Source organism: Musa acuminata, chromosome BXJ2-4 (assembly GCF_036884655.1).
Source record: "Musa acuminata AAA Group cultivar baxijiao chromosome BXJ2-4, Cavendish_Baxijiao_AAA, whole genome shotgun sequence".
In the NCBI taxonomy this organism is placed as follows: domain Eukaryota; kingdom Viridiplantae; phylum Streptophyta; class Magnoliopsida; order Zingiberales; family Musaceae; genus Musa; species Musa acuminata.
Window position 1 is genome coordinate 15960742 of NC_088341.1, and position 25757 is coordinate 15986498.

The window sequence follows — 25757 nt, forward strand, 5'->3', positions numbered from 1 at the left end:
GTAAATAATATGTATTTATTTTAATATTAGACTCAAATTTGATTTAGGGTTACTACACCCGTCCCCACGCACCAATCACGCCTTGTCCCACCAGCTTTTCTTGTGTAGGCAAGTCTCTCACAGACAAATGGATGAGGACCCACATGGACGGTCAAGTGTGGTAATTAATACGTAGAAGACGGCGGGGAGAACGGGATGGCAAAGTTTAATGTGATCCAGAAGCAGCGGAGAGCGAAAGGTCCAGGAACGGAAGCGGGCGGTGCACGGGGAGCCGAACACCACCGGCAAGCTGAGGGTGCAAACTCCACCTGTCTCCATCTCTGGCAAGCGCAAGCGGAAGCTCTTCAAGAAATGGCGGAGGGTAATGGTTTCGCCTACTTAAACCATCTATTTTCATCAAAATTTTCGGTTTTTGTCTTGGTTTACAGCGCAACTAGTCGTCAAAGGTTTGATGTTGTGAACGCCTAGGAGCAAAAAGAAGCACTGGAGAAGGGGTTGGTCACGATGGAGGACGTCGAGATGGCGGTGGCTGAGGGTGAGCAATTCGCTTGTCGCACGTACTTTTGCATCTACGGTTTGGTTTGTTTATTTTTTGTCGTGAAACGAAAGGAACCAATTACTAACGTGACTCCAAACTTGCGTTGTTTTAAACTATCTTACTCTGTCAGCAATTAGATTTCTGGTGGAAAACCTTTGGATATGCACATGTGCTACTTTCTGTTGTTATGTTGATCTTGTGATAGAAACTTGAGTTTCTTGGAGAAGTATTGGATTTTTTTATTTGATAGCACCATCAGCACACACACGTTTCCGATGTATCACAAACTGGATAGAGGGTATGATGGTCTCATGATATTTTTAGTCATAGGATCAACTGCATTTAAAGGAGTTAAGTTTCTTACTGTATCTATTAATTGGAGAGAGCTGAACTTGAATCTTGCAAGTGAGCAATGTATTATGCTTCTGCGGAACCATAAGATGATGATCTATCTGTTTTATGACACTATTCGTTTTTTGCCTTCCCCAATCACGAACAAGTGATGATTGTGCAGATCAATGCCATCATGATTGCTTGCATGTATATGTTTATCTTTTTAAGGATTATGGTAATCTTATGATTGGAAGTACTCAATAGTTTATATTGGGTGCCTCTTTCTTTTCTTCCCTTTTTACACTTTCTTTGTACTTCTTGGGCTAGCATCACCTAAAGAAAAAGAAGGGCAATAACGAGATGCATAATATGAATTACATGATTTTTTTTTTTCTAAAATCTAATAACATATTAGATAAGCTTCAAATATTTAATTTCGCATGACAGTTAAGTGGCTGATTACTGTTTACAGCCTTCTAGAAAGGGCCACCACCTACTTTGTGCATGCGATGCTATTTCAGACTAGTACCTTGCATTGTTTTATTGGGTTGGGCATATCTTTTCTCTTGATATGTTTATTTTTTTTCTTTTTGTTACCACACATGCCCTTGAATTTGCTTATCTTTTCTTGCATCTCTTTCTTGTGGATGATTTTCTTGAACACTTTATTTTACGTGATGTTGGTCTATTGCAATGTAAATGTTAGGATCAAGTCGGCACTAAGAGGGGGAGGGGGGGGGGGGGTTGAGTTAGTGCTTACGATAAAAATTTCGTCGATTCAGAAAACTTCAATGATTTTGAAAAGCTTGATTCGATGAAAGGGGGGGTTGAGTTAGTGCTTACGATAAAAATTTCGTCGATTCAGAAAACTTCAATGATTTTGTAAAGCTTGATTCGATGAAACCTGTATCGGAAATGATATCGAAAGTGTGTTTCACTTGAAGCAAATGTAATAAGTAATTAAAACAGAGAACAACAGTAATGAAGAGCAAAAGGAGAGTGCACACCAAATTTATAGTGGTTCGGTCATCGTGACTTACATCCACTCCCGATTCCTCTTCCATTGAGGCCACCAGCGTTCACTAATGATCTTCCTTCAATGGGCGAAGACCAATCACCCTCTTACAACACTTTCTTTTTTTTACAGGTTTAAGAGACAGCCTTTTACAAGCCTCACACATCTCTTAGATTGATCACAAAGCTAAAGGAGGAGGAGGATATTAGCACTTTTTCAACACTAACACACTCTAAAATCTCAAGACTTTTGTTCACACTTTCGTGCTCTTTCATGCAGGAAAGAGTAAGGTATTTATAGGCCCTAATGGTTTAGAAAATTGGAGCAAAAAAGTATCACATCCCGGGTTTCCGGGGTACTAGCGGTACCACCGCCAATACTGGGCGGTACCATCTCCTGCAGACTGACACTGGGCGGTATGATCGCTTGATAGAGCCTCAGAGATCGGGCTCTAGCGGTACCACCGCTTGACAGCATTAACTGCCGACGGTACCATCGCCCAATATAGGCGGTATCACCGCCTGAAGTGGCTCCAAGTGGCTGAATGGGCCATCCAACCGGCCCAATTCAACCCTGTTAAAGGGCCCAGTTGGCCCCTAATTGAGTTAGTAGGATTTCTCTGATAACTAACCCAAATTAAAGTCCTAACTATGATAGTTAAGGCTAAAACAATTATGATACAAGTAATCTAAGTTGTTCGACATGTCAATTGTTCAACCGAACTCTCGTTGAACTTCCGGCAAACTCCTGGCGATCTTCCGACGAGCTTTCGACGAACTCTCGGCGAACTTCTGGTGAACTTCCGCGCGAGCTTTCGACGAACTCTCGATGAGCTTTCACTGCATCGTTCGATCCTTCGGTGTATCCCTCGATTCATCCGGCCCGATCATTGACTCTAGCTCAACTTTGATTCTTCTTTAATTGTTTTGCCTTTCTCATGATCGTAGTTAGTCCAGTATCGCTTATCTCAACACATGGATTAGATCTTTAATTCACCAATAGATTTCATCATCAAAATCCGAGATTTAACAATCTCTCTCTTTTTGATGATGATAACCAATTGATGATGGAGTTGACCTTAACTCTCTTTATCTATATGCCATATTGAGATATAACAAACTTGAATTCAAAAGGAATCAAAACCCTTGAATTCAAGTGAAACAATTTCGATCATAGTGCAATAAATCAAAATTTGATACATGTGCATTATCATAGTTTCAAGTCATCAAAATATAGCATGTACAATTTCATCATGTCATAAATGATAATAAATTACTTTGGGCATAACCTACATGATACTAATGCATTCATCACTTTATGCATGATACCAAATTTAACATACATGATACTAAAGCATTTTTTGACTATTTATCATTTCGTGTATGATATCACATTCAACATCATTGTGGTATGATTCCAAACATTAACCATTTATCACTTCATGCATGATACCACATTCAACCATTCATCATTTTGGCATAATATCACATTTAATATCATTTTGGCATGATTCCAAACATTCATAATTTCTCCCCCTTTGTCATCAACAAAAAGGAGAATCATTCAATAAAAAGGAGAACCATTTATGCAAGTATTTTAAACAATTCAAGTAAGTTTTACACCAATTTATGCAACTTTGTATGATAACTACTATTGTTTCTTGAAATGGGCAAGCTAGCATTTTGCTTTAGATATACAAGCACTTTTTGGTTCTTCTTGAGATGTGCAAGTTTCTTTCTTTCTTTTGTCATAAAAATAAAAAGAAGAAGAAGAAGAAGAAGGGAGGAATTCATTCATCACAAGAAAAATCAAGTTATAAGATGAAAAGATTTGAATCAAATCAAATCCATGAAAAAATAAGTTTCATTTAATCAAGCTTCTACTTTCGCAAAGAGAAATGATTCATCATAAAAGATCAAAATGTGCATACTAGAAATTTATGAATCAAATCCCTATTCTTGTAAATATAAGGAAGAAGGATTCATAGGAATTGATTATCGCATAAAAGATCAAGTATACCAAAAGTCTACCAGTAAAAACTCTTCTTTAGTGAATTGCAAGAAGAAGGAATGAAGGAAACGATCTCGATTTAAAAAGAAAACTCAAGTTACGAAAAATCGAGAAATTCGAAAAATATATAAAGGAATTCATGCATTTAGAAGATTTAACATGCCTAATTCTCTTCTAATAAAATCAAATTGTTCCTCGTTTAAAGGTTTTGTGAAAATATCAGCTAATTGATGTTTTGTATCAATAAATTCTAAATATATATCATGGTTATTAACATAATCTCTTATATAAAATGATGCCTAATTCTTAGAGTGTTGCATGCATCATAATATTATCACGACGTATATCATAATATTAAAAAGCACATAACGTCAAAAAGTACATCGTAGAGTGTAAGGATAAGAAGTATAGCATATCAAGGAGTACAACACATCAGGGTACTTTTGAGTTTTCTCCTTCATCAACAAAAAGAAGGGATAAATATACAAGCTATTCAGGTGGTGGTAAACCAAAATGCCTAAATATAGTATTAAACTGCGTATTAAAAGTGTCAAGTTATCGATGAATTTGTTGTATCTCAATTAAGATTTGATCTTGACGTAGTTCAATTCGATCCAGTCGAGTCACTATGGAATCGACAGATGAGGAGGGTGCTGACTCCGTTAGAGGTGTTGCTTCGAAGGGACTAGTAGGAAGAGATTGACTTCCCCTATATATAGGTGTTTCTGGTTCTGGTTTAGGTGGGGGAGGATCAGTTCTCCTAGGTAATCTAGTCCAAATACCATTTCTTATTATATATCTTAATCTTCTTAATATGTTTCTATTGATGACATTAAATCTATCTAGTTTTATAGTTTCTTCATCTGGTGGAATAACTATGTCATGTGCATGTATTAGTCTAGTAATCAAGCCACCATATGGAAGGATTACATCTTTTGTTGATAGTTCAATCATGTTTTGCCGTATCAGATATCCAAAACAGTTATCATGTTCTACCATAATCCAATATATTGTTCCTAATTCCATTTAACTAACTTCATCATAATGGTATTGTTTTGGGAGTAGAATACTTATTATGATGTGATGAAGCAACTTTGTGTTGAAAGGTAGCAAATGTTTACAATTTTTTGGAACGATAGACAAATTTGGGTTTCTAAAGATAGTACCTAAAGCCTCAGAATATGTAATCTCAATCGATTCTGTCCCATTATCTTCTAAAATAACAACCTCTTCTTTTCTCAAGAATTCCTATAAGGTTGCAAATTACGTTATCCGTAATGGGTATATGATACCCTAAGAGATAAGTGGACACCCTATCGTCTTCAGTCACATGCAAGTGTTAGGATCAGGGTCGGCACTAAGAGGGGGGGGGGGGGGGGGGGGTGGGGGGGGGGGTGAATTAGTGTAGTGGTAAAACCTACGCCGGTTCAAAAAACCTTCGTACGATAAAAGTCGTTTACGTTGAAAACCGATTTCGGAAAGTTAATAACATGGAAGCGTAAGGAAGCGTAGTGACTATCTAAGTAGTTTGCAGTATATAAATGGCAAGAATAAAATGCAAACCAGAGAAGACGATAGTTTATAGTGGTTGGTCAATCGTGACCTACATCCACTCCTCCGATTTCTCTTCCGTCGAGGCCACCTGTTGAATCTCGGATTTTGATGATAAAATCAATTGATGGGTTAATTGATCTAATCCATATTATTGAGTTAAGTGTGCAGGATTAACTACGATAACCAGAAAACACAAAGCAAGAATATCGGAGTCAAGTTCGATGGACGTTTAAGAGACCGAAGAATCGTCGGAGATGCTGCCGGAACCAACCGAGAAGAAATCGGGAACCTGTCGGAATTTTCGGAAGTTCGCCGAAGAGATCGTCGGAGGTTCACGGAGATCACCGAGAAGGCTCGGCTACTCGTTAAAGTCATCACAAGATCGGGAGCTTGTTGGGAGTCCGTCGGAAGAAGTTCGTCGGAAAGCTCACCGGAACAAAACTCGACGTTCGTGGTTGAAAACTTGCTTAGGATGTTTTTTGTTATGTAGTTCATGTGTAATTAGGATTAGGATTAAGAGATAATCCTATATCCTGGTTAGGGGCCAACTGGGCCCAAAATTAGACTTGGTTTGGGCTAAATTTAAAGCCCAACCAGTGAACCGGAGAGTCTGGCGGTGGCATCGCTGGACTGGGTGGTTGCACCGCCCAGCACCCGAGAGCTGGGCGGTGGCACCGCTTGGCTGGGCGGTGGCACCGCCAGTCCACTGTCAGTGTCAGACACTGACAGGCGGTGGCACCTACACTGATAGGCGGTGGCACCGCCAACATCGGGAACCAAAGAGAATTCAAATTTTGGAGCCCAAATTTGAATCCTCTTGAGGCCTATAAATACCCCTCAAATCTCAACTGAGATAACAACTTTTTGAGAAGCAATTGATTGAGAGAAAGGTCTTAGAAAAGTCTTAGCTAGTCTTGTTTTCAATTTGCTAGTGTTCACCTCCTTCTTTCTTGCTGAAAATCTGAAAGAGAGTGAACCGCTTGTAAAAAGTTGTAAGAGGGGTATTTACCCTTCCCCTTTTAAGAGATTTGCTAGTGGAAGGTGGGAGCCTCATCGAAGAGGGGCATCGCAAGTGGATGTAGGTCATTTGACCAAACCACTTTAAAATCGACGTAATCTCTGGTTTGCATTTCATTACTGCTATTTACATTACTGCAAACCTTCCTACTTGCTTTATTTCCTCATTACCTTTGTTGCACAACTTTGCGAATACGCCTTCAAATTAAACACTTCCGAGTTCGATTTTTATCGTACGAAAGATTTGTCAAAACTGACGTTTTAATCCGCTGCACTAATTCACCCCCCCTCTTAGTGCCGCTCCGATCCTAACAATTGGTATCAGAGCTAGGCTCACTCTCATATTTGGTTTGATACCCAAGAGAGATGGCTTACTCCGGCATACATGAGGGTCATTCTATCACACGTCCACCCTTGTTTAATGGGTCGGTTTATACTTATTGGAAGACTCGTATGAGGATCTTCCTCATTTCCATGGATTTCGAGCTTTGGACTATTGTTGAAAACGAATTTCAAAAATCTTCTCTTCCGATGAGCGAATGGAATGAATCGGAGAAGCAAGTTTTTGCTTTAAACGCAAAGGCTATGAATGCCTTGTTTTGTGCACTAGACAAAAATGAATTTAATCGTGTTTCAATTTGTGATTCAGCTTTTGATATTTGGAGAACTCTTGAAGTCACTCATGAAGGCACTAGCCGAGTGAAAGAGTCCAAAATCAACATCCTTGTGCACTCTTACGAACTTTTCCGAATGAAACCAAGTGAGTCCATCGGAGACATGTACACCCGGTTCACGGATGTCATCAATGGACTCAAAGCTCTTGGTAAAGATTTTACTAACTTTGAACTAGTAACTAAAATCTTAAGATCCCTCCCTAAAAGTTGGGATCCAAAAGTTACGGCCATTCAAGAGGCCAAAGAACTTAAAACATTCCCTCTTGAAGAACTCATTGGGTCTCTAATGACCTACGAAATGACATGTCAAGCTCATGACGAGCTCGAGAACCCCCTTCCAAAGAATAGGAAGGATATGGCACTCACATCATAAGAAGACCACTTGAAAGGAACATCAAGTGATGAGGACAGTGACAATGACATTGCACTTTTGACTCAAAAATTTAAAAAATATTTAAGAAAGAATAAATTTAAAAATAATACAAAAAATAAATTCGAACACAAGAAGGACCAAGTAATTTGCTATGAGTGAAAAAAACTGGGACACTACAAGAACGATTGTCCTCAAGCCAAAAAGAGAACATCAAAGAAGAAGGCGCTCAAGGCAACGTGGGATGATTCAAGCGCGTCCGAAGAAGAGGAGTCCAACACCGAGCAAGTTGCTCATTACGCCCTAATGGCCATCGGAGAAGAGGTAACATATTTAATTGATGCTGATTTACCTTATCATGAATTATTAAATACTTTCCATGAGTTATTTGATGAATGTAAGACAATTAGTAGAAAATACAAATTGCTAAAAAAGGAGCATGATAGTCTCACTTGTGATATCGATAAATTAAATGCTGAATATCATGATAGTTTAGCTCCATGTATAAAATGCCATGATCTAGAATCTCTCCAAAAGGAGAACTTGCTACTTAAGGACACATTGAAGAAATTCGAGGTTGGTAGCAAATCTTTGAACATGATCCTTACAAATAAGGGTCACGTGTTGAATCTCGTATTTTGATGATGAAACCAATTGATAATTATGTTTATGTTTAACTGTATTTTGAGTGATGCAGGTCTACTCGATCAGGATTAGACAATTAAGGCAGGAGGAATTGACGTTGCGCCGGAGGAGATCACGTTAGGATATTGGATGGCAGAAGGCTTCGGACGTCGGGCATCGGGCCAAGAGCGGAATTGCGCCAAGGATATCGGCATTGCGGAGGTCAACCGCTGATTGGGCAACAAGCCGCAAGAGAGGACGATGCGCCGAAGAATCGGACGAAGCGCCAACCAATGACGTGCCGGGCAATAGAATGTCAATTCGCTTTATAATAATTATCTAGATCGGAGTAGAGTTTTTGCTTGTGTGTGCAGGATTAACTACGATAACGACGAAGACATAAAGCAAAACAAAGTGTCGGAGTCAAGCACGAAGGGTTCATTGCGAGTTCGAGAGTTCGACGGAAGTCCGAAGGTTTATCGAGAATGCTGCCGGAACTAGCCAAGAATGAGTAGGGAGCTTGCCGAAGGGTTTTTCAGAAGCTCACCGGAAGGTTCGTTGGAAGTTCGCGGAGCTCGCCGAGAAAGATCGGAGCTTGCCGAAGAAGCTCATTGGAACTCGCCAAGATCAAATCGTGAAGTCTAGGAGCTTGCCGGGAGTCCACAGAATGGTTTCCGAGAGTTTATCGAAAAACCGCCGGAAGTTCGCCGGAAGCTCGCTGGAAGAAGTCTTGACTTACGAACTTTGTAATAGCTTAGAAAATGTCTTTAAATTCATAGTTAGCACGTTAATTAGGGTTAGAATTAGGTGTTAATCCTATAACCCAAGTAGGGGCCAATTGGGCCCGAGTTCGGACTGGTTTGGGCCAAGTTTGGAGCCCAACCAGTGAGCTGATTTGGCCTAGGCGGTGGCACCGCCCAGCACCCGAGAGTTGGGCGGTGACACCTCCTGGGCTGGGCGGTGGCACCGCCAGCATCGGGAACATAAGAGAATTCAAATTTTTGGAGCCCAAATTTGAATCCTCTTGAGGCCTATAAATACCCCTCAAGTCTCAGTTGAGAAGATAACTTTTTGAGCAGCAAGTGATTGAGAGAAAAGTCTTAGAAGAGTCTTTGCCTTTCTTGTTTTCAATTTGCTAGTGTTCGCCTCCTTCTTTCTTGCTGAAAATCTGTAAGAGAGTGAACCGCTTGTAAAAGTTGTAAGAGGGGTATTTACCCTTCCCTTTCAAGAGATTTGCTAGTGGAAGGTGGGAGCCTCATTGAAGAGGGGCCTCGCAAGTGGATGTAGGTCATTTGACCGAACCACTGTAAAATCGGCGTAATCTCTGGTTTGCATTTAATTATTGTCATTTATATTACTGCAAACCATTTGCACTTTAATGCTATACTGCTTTGTCTCCGTCTTACTTATCTCTTCAAGTTAAAACGCAATCGAAACGGTTTTAAACGAGAATGTTGCTTTTATCGTACGAAGTTTCCGAAAAGTGTTTAAATCGTGAAAAGTTTATCGCACTTCACCGCTGCACTAATTCACCCCCCCCCCTCTTAGTGCCGCTCCGATCCTAACATCACGTTCCTAAAAGAAGTGGAATCGGATTTGTGAGAAGTCCTCACCAAAATCCAACCACCTTCGTTAAAGGCTCATCTTACATGTTCGACACCAAAGCAATTGCAACTTTTGTTGCAAATATGGACATAAAACTTATAAATGCATCAAAATAGTTTTTATCGAACGAACGCAGCTTTCGTTTTTAATCGCTGAAAGATTTCCGCTGCACTAATTCACCCCCCCCCCCCTCTTAGTGCTCTCGATCCTAACAGTTTAAATCATAAACACATATCAAATGGTTTCATCATCAAAATACGAGATTCAACACAAAAAACACATAGGGGAATGATAGGTAGTCTACTCTACCTCACCGCGACTAGATCGGATATTTTGTTTAGTGTAGGACTTTGCGCTAGGTTTCAATCTAATCCTAAATTATCTCATCTTAAGAGTGTTAAAAGATATTTAGGTATCTTAAAGGAACTCCAAATTTAGGATTGTGGTATCCAAAATATGAAAAATTCGATTTAATAGCTTATGCAGATGCCGATTTTGGTGGATGCAGGATAGATAGAAAAAGTACATCCGGAACATGCCAATTTTTAGGACATGCACTTGTTTCTTGGACTTCCAAGAAACAAAATTCAGTTGCATTATCTACGACGGAAGCCGAATACATTGCTGCAAGTGCATGCTGTGCACAAGTTGTTTGGATGAAAAATACATTAGAAGACTATGGAATTCACTTCAAAAATGTTCCCATAAAATGTGATAATACTAGTGCCATATGCCTCACCAAAAATCCAATTCAGCACTTTAGAACTAAGCACATCGACGTTAGGCATCATTTCATACGTGATCATGTCCTTAACAATAATGTTGTTCTAGAATTCATTGACACAAAGCATCAATTAGCAGATATATTTACAAAAGCTTTGAATGAAGACCAATTTGAATTCATTAGAAGAGAATTAGGTATGTTAAATTGTCCCTAAGAATAAACTTGTTTGAATGGATTTTCCGTAAAGTTTTTCATCCTCTCTCCGTTCCTCGGTGAATTTGATGATTCTCTTTCGATTCTAAATGAAACGTTAAATTACCTTATCCTATCTTGAGTCAAACACCGCTCCCATCTGATCAAGAATGATTTTATGACATTTTGTGAATCTCGAAATTGATTTTGATGGCTTGATTATGAGTTTCAAGTTGACGATTTGAATTTGAATGAGTCTGTATTCGACTTATGATCTTGACTTATTGGAGTTACTACTTGAAATTTTTTAATTACAATCTCTTCTTTGTATACCTATAATTTTTGTTATTTATAGAAAGAAGAGATTTAATAAAATGGATGAATGCTGAATTTTCCTTTAAGATGAACTCTGCGTAGATATTTTAGCACACTTAATTTTGATTGATGAATTTTTGTATGATCAATGATGAATTCCTGATGTTATAATCACAAATTATGTGCTTCAAGTCTCATTCCCTTTTTGTTGATGACAAAGGGGGAGAAGTGATGACTTATACCATTTCGATAGCATGACTTAATGAAAGTGTCTTATGCGCATCGATAACATGACTAATATGAATTACAAAAGCTTGTGTGATATGAATGTCTTATATGCCTTGCAAAATCTTTGAGAATATCGCAAGACTGATTGATCATATTGAAAGCATGCCTTACATTTATATCATGAAATTCATGTTGAAAATCTTTATCTCCTATCGTAGTAAAAATTGTCTCTTATTATTTGACTTGAAAATGATTTTCATCGAAGTTTCGTATTTACTATTGCTTAATGAGAATAACGATAAGTTCTACGGTTAGAACTTATCGGTTTATGCTTGAATTCAATGGATGGAATTCAAGTGTTTTCATCTTATCATAATATGGCATATAGATAGGGGGAGTTATGTTTAACTCCGTCATCAATTGATTGTCATCATCAAAATGGGGGAGATTGTTGAATCTCGGATTTTGATGATAAAATCAAATGATGGGTTAATTGATCTAATCCATATTATTGAGTTAAGTGTGTAGGATTAACTACGATAACCAGAAAACACAAAGCAAGAATATCGGAGTCAAGTTCGATGGACGTTTAAGAGACCGAAGAATCGTCGGAGATGTTGCCGGAACCAACTGAGAAGAAATCGGGAACCTGTCGGAATTTTTGGAAGTTCACCGAAGAGATCATCGGAGGTTCACAGATATCACCGAGAAGGCTCGGCTACTCATTAAAGTCATCACAAGATCGGGAGCTTGCTGGGAGTCCGTCGGAAGAAGTTCGTCGGAAAGCTCGCCGGAACAAGACTCGACGTTCGCAGTTGAAAACTTGCTTAGGATGTTTTTTGTTATGTAGTTCACATGTAATTAGGATTAGGATTAAGAGATAATCCTATATCCTGGTTAGGGGCCAACTGGGCCCAAAATTAGACTTGGTTTGGGCTAAATTTAAAGCCCAACCAGTGAACCGGAGAGTCTAGCGGTGGCACCGCCAGACTGGGCGGTTGCACCGCCCAGCACCCGAGAGCTGGGTGGTGGCACCGCTTGGCTGGGCGGTGGCACCGCCAGTCCACTGTCAGTGTCAGACACTAGCAGGCGGTGGCTCCTCCTGCATCGGGAACCAAAGAGAATTCAAATTTTGGAGCCTAAATTTGAATCCTCTTGAGGCCTATAAATAACCCTCAAATCTTAGCTGAGATAACAACTTTTTAAGAAGTAATTGATTGAGAGAAAGGTCTTAGAAAAGTCTTAGCTAGTCTTGTTTTCAATTTGCTAGTGTTCACCTCCTTCTTTCTTGCTGAAAATCTGTAAGAGAGTGAACTGCTTGTAAAAAGTTGTAAGAGGGGTATTTACCCTTCCCCTTTTAAGAGATTTGCTAGTGGAAGGTGGGAGCCTCATCGAAGAGGGGCCTCGCAAGTGGATGTAGGTCATTTGACCGAACCACTTTAAAATCGGCGTAATCTCTGTTTTGCATTTCATTACTGCTATTTACATTACTGCAAACCTTCCTACTTGCTTTATTTCCTCATTACCTTTGATGCACAACTTTGCGAATACACCTTCAAGTTAAACACTTCCGAGTTCGATTTTTATCGTACGAAAGATTTGTCAAAACTGACGTTTTAATCCGTTGCACTAATTCACCCTCCCCTCTTAGTGCCGCTCCGATCTTAACACCACCGGCATCCACTAACGATCTTCCTTTACTAGGCGAAGATCAACCTCCTTCTTACACCCCTCTTCTTCTTTTACCGGGTTTAGGAGACAACCCTTACAAGCACTCACTCCTCTCAAACTAATCTAACACTTAGACTCAAAGAGGAGGATTCTTACAAGAGATTACAACAGCATTTTTCTACTTTCAAACTCTCTGTGCTTGTGTTCTTTAACCAGGGATGAGAGGGGTATTTATAGGCTTCAAGTTGATTCAAACTTGGAGCCTAAAAACATCTCATCCCGGGTTCCTCGGGCAAGGGCGGTACCACCGCCCAATGCCAGTTTGGCTGACACTGTCCTGGGCGGTACCACTGTAATATCCCATTAGTCCCACATCGGAAGTGGGGAATGTGTATGATTAGCTTATAAGGGCCTGATGAGTGTACTACGTTACCTCCCGCTTAAGCATTTTTGTCCGCCGTTGAGGACCAAAATAGAGTTATTGGCCAGTTAGCTCATCAGACCCGGGTCGTGACATTTGGTATCAGAGCCGACCTAGCATTTGGGCAGGGTGAGAGGGCTCGAGTAGGAAAGGGCTACCCGTGGATGGAGTCGAGAACTCATCACGGCGTGGAGCCACCATTGAGTTAAACCTCACATGCACTATGCTAGGGTTCGATCTGGGATATGTCGGGCCTTGACGAGGATGTCAAGCTAATTGGGTTGGGGATAATGTAATATCCCATTAGTCCCACATCGGAAGTGGGGAATGTGTATGATTAGCTTATAAGGGCCTGATGAGTGTACTACGTTACCTCCCGCTTAAGCATTTTTGTCCGCCGTTGAGGACCAAAATAGAGTTATTGGCCAGTTAGCTCATCAGACCCGGGTCGTGACAGTACCACCGCCCAGTCTGGGCGGTACGACCTCTTGACAGAGCCTCGGAGATCGGGCTCTGACGATACCATCGCTTGACAGGGGCGGTTGTTGAATCTCGGATTTTGATGATGAAGTCAATTGTCATTTGTTGTCTAATCTATGTGTTGAGATAAGTGTGCAGGATTAACTACGATGAAAGTTAGACAAGCAGCAGGAGTTGCGCCGGAGTCAAGTTCATGATCACGTTGGGAGTTCGAGAGTTCGACGGAAGTTCGGACGGTCGTCGGAGGTTCTGCGAGAACAGATACGAGAAGTCCAGAAGCTTGCCAAGCGAAGCTCGTCGAAACTTGCCAAGTGGATCGTCGCAAAGTCCAGGAGTTTGCCGGAAGTCCGTAGGAGCATCACCGAGGGTTCATCGGATGATCGACGGAAGTTCGCCGGAAACTCGCCGGAAGGAGCGATTGACGCACCGAAGCAAAGCTGCAGAAGTTGTCTTAGATTTAATCGTAGTTAGCACGATGATTAAGTTGGAAAATGGGAGGTGATCCCATTGGCTTAATCTTGGGGCAATTGGGCCCCTGAAAGATTGAAATTGGGTCGAATGGAATGAACCATTCGGACCCTGATTGCACCAGGAGGTGCAACCGTCCAGGCCAGGAGGTGGCACCGCCTGGGCTAAGCCTCCCAGCGAGACTGGGCGGTGCAACCTCCCCAGCCGGGAGGTGGCACCGCCTGAGCTCAGTCTTCGAGCTAGACTGGGCGGTGCAACCTCCCTGGCAGAGAGGTGGCACCGCCTGAGCTCAGTCTTCGAGCTAGACTGGGCGGTGCAACCTCCCTGGCAGAGAGGTGGCACCGCCTGAGCTCAGTCTTCGAGCTCTGCCAGGCGGTACAACCTCTCCAGTCAAGAGGTGCGACCGCCTGATCCCGGAATTCCGGGATTTGATCGTTTTGAGCTCCAAATTTGAATTGGGTTGGGGCCTATAAATTCCCCACCCATTCAACACTGAAAAGATACAGACCTACACCGAAATCTTGATCTTTTCTGTGATTCTAAGAGCTCAAAAGTGATTGTAAAGCCTTTAAGTCTCCTCCTTCTGTTCTTCAAGTTTTCAGTTGTAAAGTGAGGAGAGAAAGGTCTGTAAAGGTTGTCTCCTGAGCCTGTCAAAAGGAGAGAAACTGTAAAAGGGCAGTTTGGCCTTCACCCATTGAAGGAAGGCCCCTAGTTGACGTCGGCAACCTCGTCGGTGGAGGAAGCCAAAAGTGGAGTAGGTCAGGATTGACCGAACCACTCTAAATCTCTGGTTTGCGTTTATCTTTGAGCACTTTATCTTTACTGCAAACCTCCTCCACTACTACTGCTCTCTGCGCTTTCACGAACAAGTTCTAAGTGCTGTTCTTCCGAATCTGCATTCAGACGTAAAGTCGTGTTTTAGTACATTACAGTTTACGTTTACGTTTTGATTCTGCAGAACTGTCCTCTGTGCTTTTGCAAACGAGTTTCTTTGCAGTTTACACTTACAGTTTGATTCTATTTATAACTGCAAACTGTCTTCTGCAATTTTACGAACGAGTTTCAACATTTAGACGTAAAACTGCATTTAGACGTAAATCGGCTTTCCTCGCACAATCGTCAGATTTCAGTTTACGTTTACGTCTTGATTTCAACTGCATACTGCCCTCTGCGAATATACAAACGAGTTTCAAAGTTCAGACGTAAATCTGCGTCTAAGACGTAAATCTGCGTGTAAGACGTAAATCTGCGTTTAGACGTAAATCTGCGTTTAGACGCAAATCTGCGTTTAGACGTAAATCTGTTTTTTGCAGATTACCTTTTGAGCTGTACAACAACAGCACATTGTCTTTATACTTCTGCTCAATCTGTGCTTAGACGTAATCTGCGTTTAGACGCAATCTGCGCTTAGACGCAATCTGCGCTAAGACGCAAACTGCGCTTAGACGCAATCTGAGTTTAGACGCAATCTGCATTTAGACGCTAACTGTGTTTAGACGCTAACTGCGCTTAAACGTAAATTGCACTTAATCATAAGTAATCTTAGAATCGGTTTTTGCATCAAAATAGTCTTTGTCGAACGAACGTAGCCTTCGCTTTTTAATCGCTGAAAAATATCCGCTGCACTAATTCACCCCCCCCCCCTCTTAGTGCTCTCGATCCTAACAATTGGTATCAGAGCCCGGTTAACTCTCAAAAGGATTAAAACCCAAGAGAGATGGCTTACGCCGGAAACCAAGAGGGCCATTCTATTACACGTCCACCCATGTTTAATGGGACGGACTACACCTACTGGAAGACCCGAATGAGGATCTTTCTTATTTCTATGGATTTTGAACTGTGGAATCTTGTCGAAAATGGTTTTTCAAAGTCTTCTCTTCCAATGATCGATTGGAATGATTTGGAGAAGAAGGCTTTCGCTCTAAATGCAAAGGCTATGAATGCCTTATTTTGTGCACTTGATAAAAACGAGTTTAACCGTGTTTCAACTTGTGAAACTGGATTCGATATTTGGCACACACTCGAAGTGACCCATGAGGGCACAAGTAGAGTAAAAGAGTCAAAAATCAATTTGCTGTTACACTCCTTCGAACTTTTTCGGATGAAACCGAGTGAAACCATTGGCGACATGTTTACCCGTTTCACGGATGTCGTCAACGGTCTAAAAGGACTCGGAAAGAGCTTTTCGGATTTTGAGCTTGTTAATAAGATACTAAGATCCCTTCCTAAGAGTTGGGATCCTAAAGTCACCGCTATTCAAGAGGCAAAAGATCTGCGAAATTTCCCTCTTGAAGAACTAATCGGGTCATTAATGACCTACGAAATGACTTGTAAAGCTCATGAAGAGCAAGAAGACATCCTTCCAAAGAACAGGAAGGATATGGCACTCAAAACTTCAGAATGCCACTTGAGAGAAAACTCAAGTGATGAGGACTGTGATGATGACTTGGCACTTCTAACAAGAAAGTTTAAAAAGTTCTTTAAAATAAACAAGTTTAAGAATGATGCAAAAAATAAACTTGAACCCAAAAAGGACCAAGTAATCTGCTATGAATGCAAAAAGCCGGGACACTACAAGAGTGACTGTCCCCAAGTCAAGAAAAGAACAACAAAGAAGAAGGCGCTCCAAGCAACATGGGATGATTCAAGCGCATCTGAGGAAGAGGAGTCCAACACCGAGCAAGTTGCTCATTACGCCTTAATGGCTATCGGAGAGGAGGTAACGGATTCATTAAATGCTGATTTATCTTTCGATGAATTATTAAATGCTTTCAATGACTTATTTGACGAATGCAAGAGTATAAGTAGAAAATATAAATTGCTGAAAAAGGTGCATGATAGTCTTACTTGTGAGTTTGATAAGTTAAAAGTCGAACATCATGATAGTTTAAATTCATGTATCAAATGTCATGATTTAGAAACTTTACAAAAAGAAAACCTGCTACTCAAGGATACCTTGAAGAGATTCGAGGTTGGTAGCAAGTCGTTGAACATGATCCTTGCAAACAAGGGTCACGTTCCAAAAAGGAGCGGAATTGGATTTGTGAGAAGTCCTCACCAAAATCCAACGACCTTCATAAAAAGCTCCATCTTACATGTTCAACACCAAACCAAGTGCAACTTTTGTTGCAAATCTGGACATAGGACACATTGTTGTCCATTCAAGAAAATAAGTCCAAACAAACTGATTTGGGTTCCTAAAGGAACCATGATAAACTCGATGCAACATGATAGAAAATGTAGATCTATTTATGAGGCACCCAAAAGCAAATGGGTTCCTAAAGATCATCCCTTCCTATAAAAACATTAAAATTTTAGGCCGGAGCAAGAAATAATATTCTGCTCCTTGACTCTCGATGGTCAGAAATCAAGAATCAAAAAGGAACTCGCAACGCTTAAGTAACAAGTGAAAGTTATGAAATCACAAATACGAATTGGATACAACCTTATTAGAAACATATGATATCCAAATTCACATACCTCCTTGATCTTCAAAACCCGTTAACACTATCATCTACGAATTGATTCTTGTATCATGAAACTAAATATGTCATGATCTTAAAAGGGATACCAAACAAACTATCAACATACGTATGCACGTTAAAAGATCTATTTTGATCATGCAAGAGCTTCTTCCGTAAATAAAAACTCATACGAAGTCATGTAACAAACGCTAATTGCTCTGAAACTCTCCTCAAGGCAAAGGCTCTCTGATCAAATCATATTAGGTGCTCACTGGCTGCAGGCGGTGGCACCTCTCCAGCTGGCGGTTGCACCTCCAGCTATCACGGGTTGCCAGAGGTTGCACCGCTCCAGCCAGAGGTGCAACCGCCCGCAACTCTGCCTTTTTAAACCCACACTAGGGCCGGCGGTGAAACCGACCCCAACTCACTCCCATTTCCTCCTCTACTCTTCCAAGTCTCCTCCACTCTCATTTCACTCCTCTAAGCCGTCCAAATACCTTCCATTTTGGAGCAAAACATCAAGAATCCTTCCCTCTCTTGAAGATTTCACAAAGGTACTCTTTAAGAAGCTTTTAAATTCTGTTTTGTTCTTCATTTACTCTAGCTCATCATCATCCCACTAAACAGCAGTAATTATGGGATCTAGAAGATCCTCAAGGGACAAGGGAAAGAGGAGATTAGTAGAAGAATTTGATTTCACTCTTTTCGATTCAAAATACCATGCTGAAAGATTTCCCTCTTTCGAACTTAGATGTATCACTAAAGGAAAATACGTAGATCTAAATGAACTAAGAGACTTAGAGACCATCCAATGGTTTGCAAACCTAGGTCTACTTCCAATCTTGCAGATTAACGAATCCATCTATCCTAGGCTTGTTAGATTATTTTACAATAACATACAAATAGATGATGAAGGAAGGATGTCCACCTATCTTTTGGGACAACACATCTCAATCACTGATAAATTCATTTGTGATATGATAGGCATTCCCATAAAAAGCATAGGACTCTACTTTAGAGGATCATGGGATGATGAAAGTATTGGAACATCCTATGTTGAAGCCTTAGGAACAATCTTTGCCAATCCTAACATAGCATTAGTTCCTAAAAGTTGTGAACATCTATTGCCTTTGAACACTAAGATACTTCATTATATCATGACTAGTATAATTCTCCCTAAACAATACCATCATGATGAAATTAGTCAACTAGAATTAGGAACTATGTACTCAATCATGAAGGGACATGACATCTGTCTTGGCTATCTTATTCAACAAAATATGTTAGAATTATCAAAAAAGGATATGATGCTCCCATATGGTGGTATAATCACTAGAATAATAAAAGCTTACGACATTCTAATATCACCAGAGGAAGAAGTAATGAAAGTAGATCGATACAGCATAATAAACAAAAATCTACTTCACCGACTAAGATGTTACTATAGAAACGGTAACTGGGTTAGACTCCCTAGAAGGACTGATCATCCTCAACCTGAACCAGAACCGGAAACACCAGTATTTAGGGGTACCCAATCTCCTCCGACCCTTCCCTTTGAGGAAACACATCCAGTTGAGCCAACTCATACATCCATTGAAGAAATTGGGATTCGTATGGATCGATTTGAACAGAGACAAGAACGGATTGAACAAAGACAAGATCAAATCCTATCTGAGCTGCAGCAGATTCATAGTCAATTTAACTCCTTGTTTAGGCACTTTAATTTTCCACCGCATCAATGAACTCATTGAACACCTGTTGTTGTTGTAAACTTCTCACTTCTGATGTACTGAATATAAACATCTATTATGGTAAAAGTTATCTCAGATTTTTATGGTATCATTACTGTTTTGGCATGTGATATGTCCAAATTAAGAATGTTGTGCTTTGAAACGAAAAGTTTTGAAAACCTTGTGCTTTGATTCGAGGAATGTTGATATGTCCGAATACTTAAATTTGTTAAAATTATTTTTCGGACTATATTGTATGATCAAATCACTTGATTGCCATGTCTCTATGATTATATGCAACAAAATCTTCTCCGAATGCATCTTATTTTTCGAATGCTATGAACCAGATTTTTCGAATGCATCAGATACACTTTCATGAAAAATAAGTGTCTGAAATAGATTTGATGAAGTGATTCATGTGTATGTATTCCACCCTGCAAAATCTTTACATGGACAATGGATTATAACACAAAGGGGAAGAAGTATTTAGAGCAATCTATGTGAAATTCCTCTATAAGCTTGCTTTGATTAATTTCCTGGTATCATGATTATTATGCTTTTTGTTGATGACAAAGGGGGAGATATATATATGAATTGATAAACACTGCCATACTATAGTGATGCTATAAACACTGCTATGATTATGCCATCCTTGCATCACCAAGAGATACAAAAACATGTGCTAAAGTTTGCATTATGCCCTGAGTTGATATGTTATCATGTGAAGAAAATGCAAAAACTTACTAGTATATTTCAAATGTATGCATCATGTAATAGTGCTTCACAGCTTTATATGATAATGTTCATACTACATGATGAATGGTTACAAACACAATCATACAAATCTGATGATGTATGTCAAGCCCTGACATCATCTTTGAAGAGATACATCATGATGAGTATCATGATGGGAGTATTGATAAGTTTAACTGATCTAACTTATCAATACGTCACTTGAATTCTTAGGTCTTGAATTCAAGGTTGACTTATCTCAACTATGGCATATAGACAGGGGGAGTTAAGGATAACTCCATTATCAATTGATTGTCATCATAAAAAAGGGGGAGATTGTTGAATCTCGGATTTTGATGATGAAGTCAATTGTCATTTGTTGTCTAATCTATGTGTTGAGATAAGTGTGCAGGATTAACTACGATGAAAGTTAGACAAGCAGCAGGAGTTGCGCCGGAGTCAAGTTCATGATCACGTTGGGAGTTCGAGAGTTCGACGGAAGTTCGGACGGTCGTCGGAGGTTCTGCGAGAACAGATCCGAGAAGTCCAGAAGCTTGCCAAGCGAAGCTCGTCGGAACTTGCCAAGTGGATCGTCGCAAAGTCCAGGAGTTTGCCGGAAGTCCGCAGGAGCATCACCGAGGGTTCATCGGATGATCGACGGAAGTTCGCCGGAAACTCGCCGGAAGGAGCGATTGACGCACCGAAGCAAAGCTGCAGAAGTTGTCTTAGATTTAATCGTAGTTAGCACGATGATTAAGTTGGAAAATGGGAGGTGATCCCATTGGCTTAATCTTGGGGCAATTGGGCCCCTGAAAGATTGAAATTGGGTCGAATGGAATGAACCATTCGGACCCTGATTGCACCAGGAGGTGCAACCGCCCAGGCCAGGAGGTGGCACCGCCTGGGCTAAGCCTCCCAGCGAGACTGGGCGGTGCAACCTCCCCAGCCGGGAGGTGGCACCGCCTGAGCTCAGTCTTCGAGCTAGACTGGGCGGTGCAACCTCCCTGGCAGAGAGGTGGCACCGCCTGAGCTCAGTCTTCGAGCTAGACTGGGCGGTGCAACCTCCCTGGCAGAGAGGTGGCACCGCCTGAGCTCAGTCTTCGAGCTAGACTGGGCGGTGCAACCTCCCTGGCAGAGAGGTGGCACCGCCTGAGCTCAGTCTTCGAGCTAGACTGGGCGGTGCAACCTCCCTGGCAGAGAGGTGGCACCGCCTGAGCTTAGTCTTCGAGCAAGACTGGGCGGTGCAACCTCCCTGGCAGAGAGGTAGCACCGCCTGAGCTCGGTCTTCGAGCTCTGCCAGGCGGTACAACCTCTCCAGTCAAGAGGTGCGACCGCCTGATCCCGGAATTCCGGGATTTGATCGTTTTGAGCTCCAAATTTGAATTGGGTTGGGGCCTATAAATTCCCCACCCATTCAACACTGAAAAGATACAGACCTACACCGAAATCTTGATCTTTTCTGTGATTCTAAGAGCTCAAAAGTGATTGTAAAGCCTTTAAGTCTCCTCATTCTGTTCTTCAAGTTTTCAGTTGTAAAGTGAGGAGAGAAAGGTCTGTAAAGGTTGTCTCCTGAGCCTGTCAAAAGGAGAGAAACTGTAAAAGGGCAGTTTGGCCTTCACCCATTGAAGGAAGGCCCCTAGTTGACGTCGGCAACCTCGTCGGTGGAGGAAGCCAAAAGTGGAGTAGGTCAGGACTGACCGAACCACTCTAAATCTCTGGTTTGCGTTTATCTTTGAGCACTTTATCTTTACTGCAAACCTCCTCCACTACTACTGCTCTCTGCGCTTTCACGAACAAGTTCTAAGTGCTGTTCTTCCGAATCTGCATTCAGACGTAAAGTCGTGTTTTAGTACATTACAGTTTACGTTTACGTTTTGATTCTGCAGAACTGTCCTCTGTGCTTTTGCAAACGAGTTTCTTTGCAGTTTACACTTACAGTTTGATTCTATTTATAACTGCAAACTGTCTTCTGCAATTTTACGAACGAGTTTCAACATTTAGACGTAAAACTACATTTAGACGTAAATCGGCTTTCCTCGCACAATCGTCAGATTTCAGTTTACGTTTACGTCTTGATTTCAACTGCATACTGCCCTCTGCGAATATACAAACGAGTTTCAAAGTTCAGACGTAAATTTGCATCTAAGACGTAAATCTGCGTGTAAGACGTAAATCTGCGTTTAGACGTAAATCTGCGTTTAGACGCAAATCTGCGTTTAGACGTAAATCTGTTTTTTGCAGATTACCTTTTGAGCTGTACAACAACAGCACATTGTCTTTATACTTCTGCTCAATCTGTGCTTAGACGCAATCTGCGTTTAGACGCAATCTGCGCTTAGACGCAATCTGCGCTAAGACGCAAACTGCGCTTAGACGCAATCTGAGTTTAGACGCAATTTGCATTTAGACGCTAACTGCGTTTAGACGCTAACTGCGCTTAAACGTAAACTGCACTTAATCATAAGTAATCTTAGAATCGGTTTTTGCATCAAAATAGTCTTTGTCGAACGAACGCAGCCTTCGCTTTTTAATCGCTGAAAAATATCCGCTGCACTAATTCACCCCCCCCCCCTCTTAGTGCTCTCGATCCTAACAGCGGTACCATCGCTTGACAGCATTAACTATCGGTGGTACCAACGCCCAGTCTGTGAGCTGTACCATCTTCCAGACTACTTGGGAGGCCGAGCCTTAAACGGTACCATCGCCCAGACCACTTGGGAGGTCGAGCCTTAGGTGGTACCATCGCCCAGTCTAGGCTATGCCACCGCCTGACGTGGCTCCAAGTGGCTGAATGGGTCATCCAACCAGCCCAATTCAGCCCTATTAAGGGCCTAGTTGGCCCCTAGTTGAGTTAGTAGAATTTCTCACATAACTAACTCAAATTAAAGTCCTAACTACGATAGTTAAGGCTAAAACAATTACGATACAAGTAATCTAAGTCGTTTGACACGTCAATTGTTCAATCGAATTCTTGGTGAACTTTTGGCGAACTCCAGGCAAACTTCCGACGAGCTTTCACTGCATCGTCTGATCCTTCGATGTATCCTTCGATTCATCCGGCCCGATGCCCGATCATTGACTTTGGCCCAACTTCGATTCTTCTTTAATCGTTTTTCTTTTCTCCCGATCGTAGTTAGTCCTGTATCACTTATCTCAACACATGGATTAGATCTTTAATTCACCAATTGATTGCCTCATCAAAATCCGAGATTCAACAGTAAATTCTTTGAACATTATGTGTGTAACTTGACAATATTTGAGATTGCATAATTCCATTCTTCATCACATCCAGATCTGGTTTTTTCCTATGAGGTCATCTATCCTTACACTATGTAAGCAGGTGTGCATGATTGTCAAGAAAATATTGTGTGTTTTGTGCTCTGTTCCCCCTTTTTGTTATATTTTGTTTCTTTGCAAGCCTATTTTGGCATTTTCTTTGAGATATTTGTTGTGCCATTTGAATCTCTTGCTTCCCAATCAACCAACAAAGTTTATCTTGATTACTGGCAATGAGTATATTTCATGTGCAAATCTGACTTGGTTTGTCCATTTTATGGTGCATTTTCATCTTGGGTTTGTTTCCTGCCTATTCAGGACAAGAACAACCGAAGGAAAATAAAAGGCCCTTTTTGGAGTTCTTAGGGATGTACATCTCATGCATCTATAACAAACATGAAGCTACTTTGTGCAAGAGTAAAATCAACCAATTTGGCTTGCAATGAGGAGCTGCATAATATGTGTAAAATTCAGTTTGTTGACATCTTACCTTGCATAAATAATCAGAGTTGGTTAGAGTTAATTGAAAGTTTATGCTGCTATGCCATTTATACCTATTTATTTGTGAAACTCTGCCTCTGCTTGTAATTTTTCTTAGGATCTCAAGGAACCAGCAAGAAGCCTCAGGTGTAATTACATTTGAAGAATCGTTCGAAGTTAAAACTCAAACGACTAAGAGACAAAGGCAAGTTTTTTAACCGAACCTAACAGTGCAACCAGTTAATTGATGTCAGTCCTTATATTGACTTTTTTTCTAGATCTAGACAAAGAAAGACTTGGATGGCTGAATAATGCCTGGTTATATAGGTTTTAACATTACTTATATTGACTTTTTCTGATTCCTTTCTCTAGTTGGCCTATTACTTGCCAATGCATGTGCCTGTAGCAGTTAAAATAACAAGAATATTAATCAAAGTGGGTTTAAGGTTTTAATGAAGTAATGATTCTACACGAGGGTGGAGGATGATTTTTTTTCTCAAACTAGTATTGTAGTGCATAGGTCAATGTGCTAAATCTGACTGTATTTTATTTGGCTTCCTCTTTCCAAGTGTGAATTTTTATCTTGTTTTTGCATTATGCTTTAAAACCATTTTCCAAGTTGTTTACCATAAAAGTTTCAAGTTTTCAATGAAAATATTTGTGAAAAAATACTGCTCACAAATTTACAAAGTGTTCTTTGAAAATAAAAAATTAAAATTTGTGGTGTCTGTTGTGTAGGTTTGGTTTTAAAAGCAAAAGAAAATCTTCCAAACTATCGACTTCTGCACCGGTGGATGCTATGGTGGAATGATTGCCAAGAAAAATTACTTCTAAATCCCTGATTGTCTCGTGCTTAGGTATCAGTACAGGTAAAGCTGTTCGCCTTGATTTCTAACAAACTAGTATTGTAGTGTATAGGTCAATGTGCTAAATCTGACAGCATTTTATTTGGCTTCCTCTTTTCAAGTGTGAATTTTTATTTTGTTTTTGCATTATGCTTTAAAAACATTTTTCAAGTTGTTTACCATAAAAGTTCCAAGTTTTTAATGAAAATATTTGTGAAAAAATAACTGCTCACAAATTTACAAAGTGGTCTTTGAAAACAAAAAATTAAAATTTGTGGCGTGTGTTGTGTAGGTTTGGTTTTAAAAGCAAAAGAAAATCTTCCAAACTATCGACTTCTGCAACGGTGGATGCTATGGTGGAATGATTGCCAAGGAAAATTACTTCTAAATCCTCGATTGTCCCGTGCTTAGGTATCAGTATAGGTAAAGATGTTCGTCTTGATTTCTAATAAACTAGTATTGTAGTGCATAGGTCAATGTGCTAAATCTGACTGCATTTTATTTAGCTTCCTCTTTTCAAGTTTGAATTTTTATCTTGTTTTTGCATTATGCTTTAAAAACATTTTCCAAGTTGTTTACCATAAAAGTTCCAAGTTTTTAATGAAAATATTTGTGAAAAAATAACTGCTCACAAATTTACAAAGTATTCTTTGAAAACAAAAAATTAAAATTTGTGGTGTCTATTGTGTAGGTTTGGTTTTAAAAGCAAAAGAAAATCTTCCAAACTATCTACTTCTGCACCGGTGGATGCTATGGTGGAATGATTGCCAAGGAAAATTGCTTCTAAATCCCTGATTGTCTCGTGCTTAGGTATTAGTACAGGTAAAGCTGTTCGTCATGATTTCTAACAAACTAGTATTGTGGTGTATAGGTCAATGTGCTAAATCTTTCTGCATTTTATTTGGCTTCCTCTTTTCAAGTGTGAATTTTTATCTTGTTTTTGCATTATGCTTTAAAAACATTTTCCAAGTTGTTTACCATAAAAGTTCCC

General features: G+C 40.4%; 1 pseudogene; it reads left to right on the plus strand.

Moving 5' to 3' along the window:
- On the plus strand, positions 1-24127 carry LOC103973013 (uncharacterized; annotated as a pseudogene).
- The last annotated feature ends 1630 nt before the right edge of the window (positions 24128-25757 follow it).